Here is a 7889-nt window from a genome sequence, read left to right as displayed (position 1 = left end):
TGTGTTTAATCGTTAATGTCAGATATGTACTAAGTAAATACATGTGTTCCTGCTCAAGATTAGATTCAACTTTATTGTTATTGCATATATTACAGATACTGAGACAACGAAATGCAGTTCAGCTTCTAACCAGGAGTGCAAAAAGCAGAAAAGTAATCTACAGAATAAAATATAAAATGAATTGAATGATGAATAAACAGTGAGGGTTATGAATACACTAGATATAGCAGCCTGTGAGCAGTATGAACAGTGTATGAATATGCTAAGATATATAAAGTATGAAAACGGTAAGCAGTGGCTTAGAGAGTGGCGAGAGATAGGGAGTCAGAGGCGGTGCAATAAAGGTGCAAAGGGTAGGCCTACTTTATTTAAGAGCTGTTGCGGTTGCAGTCCGGGAAGAAGAAAGAGAAGTCAGGAGGGCACACTAAATATAGAAAACACATAACATGTCCGTGTGGGAACAATACCCCCAACTGTAGTTCCATGTATGAATTATGTCCCAGTGTAGTAAATAGGTGGTAAATAGGTGCCTTCCGGGATATCCCCGGAAGGCAGGAGAGGCCAGACAAGGTCCCCGGAGCGCGCCACCCACGGGCCGATGGCAGCATGGGCGACGTCCGGAACTGTCTAGGCGAGACGGGGTCCAGGAGTGCGCCACCCAGGCGCAGATGAAAACGTGAGTGGCGTCTGGAACCACCGTCGAGTTGGTGAAAAAGGTGAGTGTCCACACGAGGTCAACCGGCTGGTCGAACCTCCTCTCCGGCACCGGAAAAAAAAATCTGCTAGCCGTTAGCCGCTAGCTGGCAGCCATGGGTAGGGTTGTCAACTTCCAGAAATGGAGAAACGGGACGATTTTCGGGTTTCTGGCGGATTTAGTTACTTTTTTTAGTTACTTTATTTCGGTTTTAGGGTCATGTTATTTAATTATTTTGGGGGAGCCAGCCCCCTAGGTTTCGAGGTTTCAAACCCCCCAAAACCCTCACAATGCATAGAAAACTATGCATACCTATAACACAATACAAACACAATGGTCTTACACCTGCATTAGGCTACTACATCACATTGTACATCAGCATGTTCAAATCGGATAGGTGGGCACTAGGGACATCTGGGCACCTCGATGTACAATTGGCTAGTTTGTCCAAAATGTTAAAAAATAAATATTTGAAAAATGGTATTAAGTAATGCAAAGTAGCCTATACATGATGTGAACATGCACGGTACATCATTATTAGACTTAATGTTATCCTTCAACCAACCATTTTCCCAGCATTTTCCTATCAATCAGCTGACTGACTCTCTCACACACGCAGAAGACCCGAGACAGATCTCCACTCACGGGCTTTACCCAACTGTGTTTTTCTTCTACTGTTTGTTGTAAGACACAAGTCTTTTCTTTTTAGAAGGGCCAGGGCCCAGAACCACATCCTCTCTCTCTTCTCCTCTTTCATTATCACCTCCTCCACCGGCAGCGCTCATTTTCCCACACGACTGAACAGGCTGACATGCCACACAAACAATGATGCTGCGCCAGCGGCCCACCGGAGAAAATCTCACACACACACACACACACGTGCGAGCATTGTGCCTGCCCTGTCAACTGAGCGGTCCTAGCGCCCTTCGCATACAGCACACAAACACACAAACACACAGGCACACAGGCACGCAGCCAGACACACTGCATTGCGCGCAAACAGAAAAATATATTTTATTTTTCCCTTTACACGGGAGTCCGGGACAAACAAAGTCCCGTACGGGACACGGCCCTTTTGGCTCAAATACGGGACAGTTGGCAACCCTAGCCATGGGTAGCTGCTAGCCGTTGTTAGCACCTCGTGGTTAGCCGCTAGTCGTTGTCAGCTAGCGCAGTCGGGACGTGCAGCCGCACGCCCCGAAGAAACCAGCCCACAAGGAAGCAATCGGTTTGCTGGTCGACCCAGCAGGTCGTGCATCGTCCCCCTGTTGGATGGAAGGCTGATGCGGGAATGGCGAGCAACGTCCCCAGCTCTTCTGCGGGGCGCGCACCGAGCCTCAGTCCGCGTGCCGGTGGCAGCCACGGACTATTCCAAAAAATCCCCGGCATTTCGAGAAAGAAACTTGAGTTCCTTTTGCCGTGTTCGGGTCCGTCCCGGAAACCTCTCGAGACTTGTCGGGGTCACCAGTGTAGTGCCGAGAGATAGGGAGTCAGAGGCGGTGCAATGAAGGTGCAAAAGGGTACTTTATTTAAGAGCTTGTCCGGTTGCAGTCCGGGAAGAAGAGAGAGAAGTCAGGAGGGCACACAAAATATATAGAAAACACATAACATGTCCGTGTGGGAACAATAACCCCAACTGTAGTTCCATGTATGAATTATGTCCCAGTGTAGTAAATAGTAGTGCTGGGGGGAAACGATTATTTTGAAAACGATTAATCGGGCGATTATTTGATCGATTAGTCGACTAATCGAACGATTATTTTTCTGTTGTTCAATTCATAAAAAACGTAATGTAAAAAAATGTTTTTCCACGATACTGTGTCTCAGGGGATCTTAATATTTAAGAACCTATTAATGTGTTATACCAGATTAACGGAAATAATCTCAGCTAACTGACGATACAAACCATGTTTACCAAAACAAAACACAAGTCTCATAAGAAGCATCTAAATGACCCCTGAGCGAAAAATGCTAACGGACATTGGCACAGATCTCAAGATAAAAGTACCCTTATTACTTATCGTAGCTGCACATACAAGATATCCGATTAAAGCTGAGACTCCACAGATTATGTAGGTACATAGTATCATCACTGAGTTATCCGGACTCGCGACAGGGGAAGCAAATACAGTCATCACAACACGTACCTTCACAGAGCTTCTAGGGAGATCGTCTCACCGCCGTAGCTGTCAATCTGATCAAAATACGTGTTCAATGGCATTCAAATGAGGAAAAAACGCGGCTGAATCGGTTAATCCATAGGTTTTTAACGTCTATGTATACAAAAATTATTGAATTTATAATCCATAATTCCATTTTAAATCGGAGAGCAAATGCTAGCTGCTAATGGTTGCCACCACAGCTAGCTGCTGCTTCCGGTCAAGCAGCAGTCTCAGTGAGATATAAATATATAAATATCTTTGCGTTTTGGACTAACTTTAAAATATTCCCATGCTTTTGAAGACCTGGGGCGAGATGTTTTCGTTTGAGGGCTTCGTGCGCAATCCTGTGAGGAGGAGTTGGTAGCCGTTTCAGTCTCCATTGTGTTAGAAGTGCGATTGCGAACTGCTTGTTGCTTTGGGTGACCCACGTGTGTGTGGCGTCATACAGTCTATGGTGGCGACGCGTCGACGCGGAAATATGTCATCGACGATATTTTGAAGTCGACGCGTCGACGCTACAGCAATAGTAAATAGTGTTCATTTCGTCAGCTATTTTTTTATTTAGTTTTAGTCTTAGTCCTGTGTTAAATTTTCTTTTTAGTTTTAGTCATATTTAGTCACCTTCATCCTGTTTTTATTTAGTCAAGTTTTAGTCGACTAAAAGTCTGAGCATTTTAGTCTTATTTTAGTCGACTAAAACAGTAAACATTTTAGTCAAGATTTAGTCGACTAAAAGTCTGAGCATTTTAGTCATATTTTAGTCAAAGAAAACTAATTATTTTAGTCTACTTTTTGTCAATGAAAAACTGTTGAGTCTTTTTTAGTCATCAGATTATATAGAACATTTCAGTCAAACTAGTCTAGCCAAAACCAATAATTTGTCATTTTAGTATATATAAATAAATAAGATTATATCTTGTCCTTATTTGATGAAAAACACAGATTGAATGATTAAAAGAATGCAGCTTTGCAGAGAGGATCTGCTCAGGTTTGTGGTGTTTTCACCAGCTGTGTTATGGCCACATTGCTTCCCTTCTGATAAAACAATGCATTCGTTTTTTTTCTCCGCCTCATTGTAGCGAAAATGGGCCCAAATATCACATTGTTTCTTTCTCCCAAGCAGTGGTGGCTTTAGACTTTTTCGTTGTCAGTCATTTTGATGGACAGGATCGTAACATTTCCGTCATAATCCATTATTATCCGTCGAGTGCACAATTTGTCTCTCACTCGCGCTGACGGGGGGGGGGGGGTCTTCGGTTAACGCGAGTGCGACCACTGCTCCCAAGCCCTGTTGTTGCCATTTTATTTTCTGTTAAATAAGGTTAGTTAGACCATGAGTTAGATCCGAGTCTTGCTGACAGTTCACAGTGTGCCGCTGCCCGGTGTAATTCAAATCTACCGCCGCGCGCAGCACGGACACACAGCTGCTGCCCTGCCGCAGCGCCGGAAATGGAACTGCTGGGAGAAAAACCGACTATCAGAGATGTAACGTTATCTTTGATAATATTTCGTCTCCTCATTTTTCGTCAACGAAAGTAAAGAGAGATTTTTGCATAGTTTTTATTTAGTAAACTACATTTTCGTCTCGTCACTTTTCGTCAACGATATTGCATGATGATTTCGTTACAGTTATTGTTTACTGCCGTCGGTGCCGTCTCGTCATCGTCTCGTTTTCGTCATGGAAAAAAAGGTCGTTGACGAACATATTTCGTCATAGTTTTAGTCAACGAAATTAACACTAGTAGTAAATAGGTGGTCACCACAAGATATTAATTTCATGATGATAAACATTGTGGAACAATAATGAAAAATGGGAATGGAAGTGGCGACGTAAAACTGACACAAAACAACAACAAACTTTTGCCGAGCCAATTGGAGAGTTTAATCAGCAGCACGGGGTAAAAACCACCAATGAGCGCTCAGCTCAAGATACCAGCGAGACGTTTCCCATCAAGCATTTCGCTTCCGCAGCCCGTGAAGAGAAACTGCGCCGCCTCGCCGCGCCTCGCTCTCAAGTCTGCGGGCGGCTTTGTCCCGCAAGATTTCAACGTCTCATGTAGGCGAGCCTCCAGAGCAAGTCGGACAAAATGACTAACCATCATGCAACGCACTTGCAAGACGTTGATCGCAATTGCGCAAGTCTGCGCAGGTCTCGCTTGTCTCAAACAAGCCTATTATCAAAGATGTTCTATAGAGAACCGCAGTGACCCGTCCTAAAACCCAGAAGTAAACTCCTTCCGGTTCCTTCATCAAAAACGCAATGCAATTTCTCCATAGGATTTTGAAAATAGCTCGAAATAAGGTCTGTGGTTGACACACATTTAAGAGACGGAGCACGTTTTGTTCAGCCGGATAATATCCACATGTCTACCCTACTTTTATAATTTCATATCATAAATCTAGACGCCAGAAGCAAAATGCTAACGTTATGCTATAAACGAACTACAGCAGGGTCGCTGCTTCAACGTCACGCCAACTTAAGACCCATATTCAAACATACAGATTCTAAATGGTACACGTTGAAGCGTTTGTTTAAACAGTTTGCAGGAGGCAGGTACTTGCATTCAAGCAGAACAGGGCAAACAAATTTAGCGGGAGTGTTTACGTGTTCGGTGTAATGACGTAAAACGGCCTAGACAACTTCTTATTCAGCCACATGTTAACAACCATCGTTTTTCAGACACGAAAACTCTTCAAAAATCACCACTGCTGATATATTTAATGTCGTAGAACAAAACGTGATCTGTCTCTTCAATTTGTGTCAACCACAGACCTTATTTGGAGCTATTTTCCAAAATCCTATGGAGAAATTGCATTGCTTTTTGTCGAAGGAACCGGACGTGGTAAAAATGCTAACTTACTTCCGGGTTTTAGGATGCGTCACTGCGGTTCTCTATTGAGAAGACGATCACTACGTGACAAAAGTTTTCAAAACCGTTTCTAGTCTTCGGTATTTCCAGACAAGTGGCTGCTGAAATCAATCTTACTAACTGTGCAATTTACTCCGCGAGTTGGCGGACTTTATTTTGCTTACTTTAACATAATTTTTCATGGTGGGGCTATCAATCAATCAATCAATAGGATACGGCTGTAATAGGCCTAAGGCCTTTTAGTCGCTCATAAATAAATGAGTAGATCACCGATTCTTTATTTACTATGGATGCTGGCAACAGTCACATAGTCCGAAGTGAAGGTGATGTTTGACCAGTAGTGGTCGAGGCGGGATTTGAGACAGTTAACCGTCTTGGATGTGACAACGCTTTCTGGCAGATCATTCCACAAGTCAACCACACGCAGGCTGAAAAAGTTGCGGCGGATAGCCAGTCTTGAGTACTGTTTCTTCAACTTGAGGCAGTGTCCACGAGTTATGGTGTTATAATCCCGTTGTAGTGGGCATGATGTTTTGTAGATGTTGTGGAGATATTTGAAAACTTCGATCATATCTCCCCTCGCCCTTCTATAATACATACTCGGGATTTTAAGACTTTGCAGTCGTTCTTGATATGGTAGGTCCTTTAGTTCTGGAACCAGCTTCGTTGCCCTTCTCTGTATTTTCTCGATGAGCTCAGCATCCTTTTTGTACATGGGGGACCAAGCGACATTCCCATACTCGAGGAGTGGCAGTACAAGAGAGATGTATAAACTACTTACTACGTCAGAGTCCAAATAAGTGTATGATCTGCGGATCATTGCTAGGATACCATTCGCTTTGTTACTTGCCCGACGGATATGGTCACTAAATGTCAGGGTATTGTCAACATTCACACCAAGGTCCTTTTCATTCTGAGTCTCGGATAGGTTTATAGTGTTTGAATTATCACCCATATTATACTCATATTTTTTATTCAGAAAACCTAAGTGCATTACTTAGGTGGGGCTAAGCCATTTCTATTATATGGCTCTGGCCTACCCCAGCCATACCCTGGCGTCGCCACTGGCGGTAAAATATGCTGAAGACCGGCAAATCTAAATCTCTCCGGTCAAAGTGTCCGGTCAAAATAATTTCCCCTTAGCGCATAACCGCATCAGTTGCGCAACTTGCGCCACTTATGTGACAGACAAGAATAGTCAATTCTAATGTCTAACACTTAATATGGAGAAAGAGATGTCCTGTATGGGTTGATTGTGCATTGATCTGTTGGTAATGCCTCTGGGTTCCGGTGGGCATGTAACCAAATGCATAATGCTGCGCTGTACTTTGCGGCCTCACCCGGTTGCATAGCGACGCTTATTGTTTAGGTTGTAGAGCCGATGAATGGGAGTCGGAGGCGGTGTGTTCAGTATGGAACTCCACACTTTATTATCAAAGAACATTCAGACAGGTAAGACATTAGCTTGTTACTTGTTGTGAAGCTAGCATGAATTAACCTAGCTTCCGGTGCCCTCTCTAACGGGTCCGTGTTGCAACACAATAACCTGAGGTGAATTATGTCCTATCACGTGGCACCACAAGGTATCTTTTAATAAGCAGATAGTCATATAATTAGCTAGAGCTAGCTAGATCTGATCGATAAGGACATAAACGCGAGTAAAGTCTAATCTGACGGGAGAGAGAGATCAGCTGCTGCTGACGAGTCTACACGCAGCTCTGCATAATCACATGCAGCGGTGAGCGGACAAAACACACACTTCAGGTTAGAATATCACACGTAGCTATTTTAATTACCTCTCAAACTCAAACTACCTAAACTAGTTATAGATATGTTTAGTTTTACTGTCGGGTCACTCGGGCTGTCAAGGGATGGAGAGAGCGCTCCGTTTATTATTCCTGTGTTATTGTAAATTACTGTACACTTTTGAATAGTTAATCTACTATAATTAGTTTGTTTGATATCGAATCATATCAATTTGTTTTAAAGCTGTTAAGTATTACTTTGTAATACTCCATGTTTAATGGTACGTCCCATGTGACGTCATAAGCAAGCGCGGATTGCTATATGTTAGTGATGGCTGTTGTCACTACCCGATCCGTCCCCCTGCCCGATCGGTACTGCGCATGTGCGAGATGGTCCGCCATATTGGACAACTCCGGA

Source organism: Gymnodraco acuticeps, unplaced genomic scaffold (genome assembly GCF_902827175.1).
Source record: "Gymnodraco acuticeps unplaced genomic scaffold, fGymAcu1.1, whole genome shotgun sequence".
NCBI lineage: Eukaryota > Metazoa > Chordata > Actinopteri > Perciformes > Bathydraconidae > Gymnodraco > Gymnodraco acuticeps.
This window is presented reverse-complemented; position numbering follows the sequence as displayed.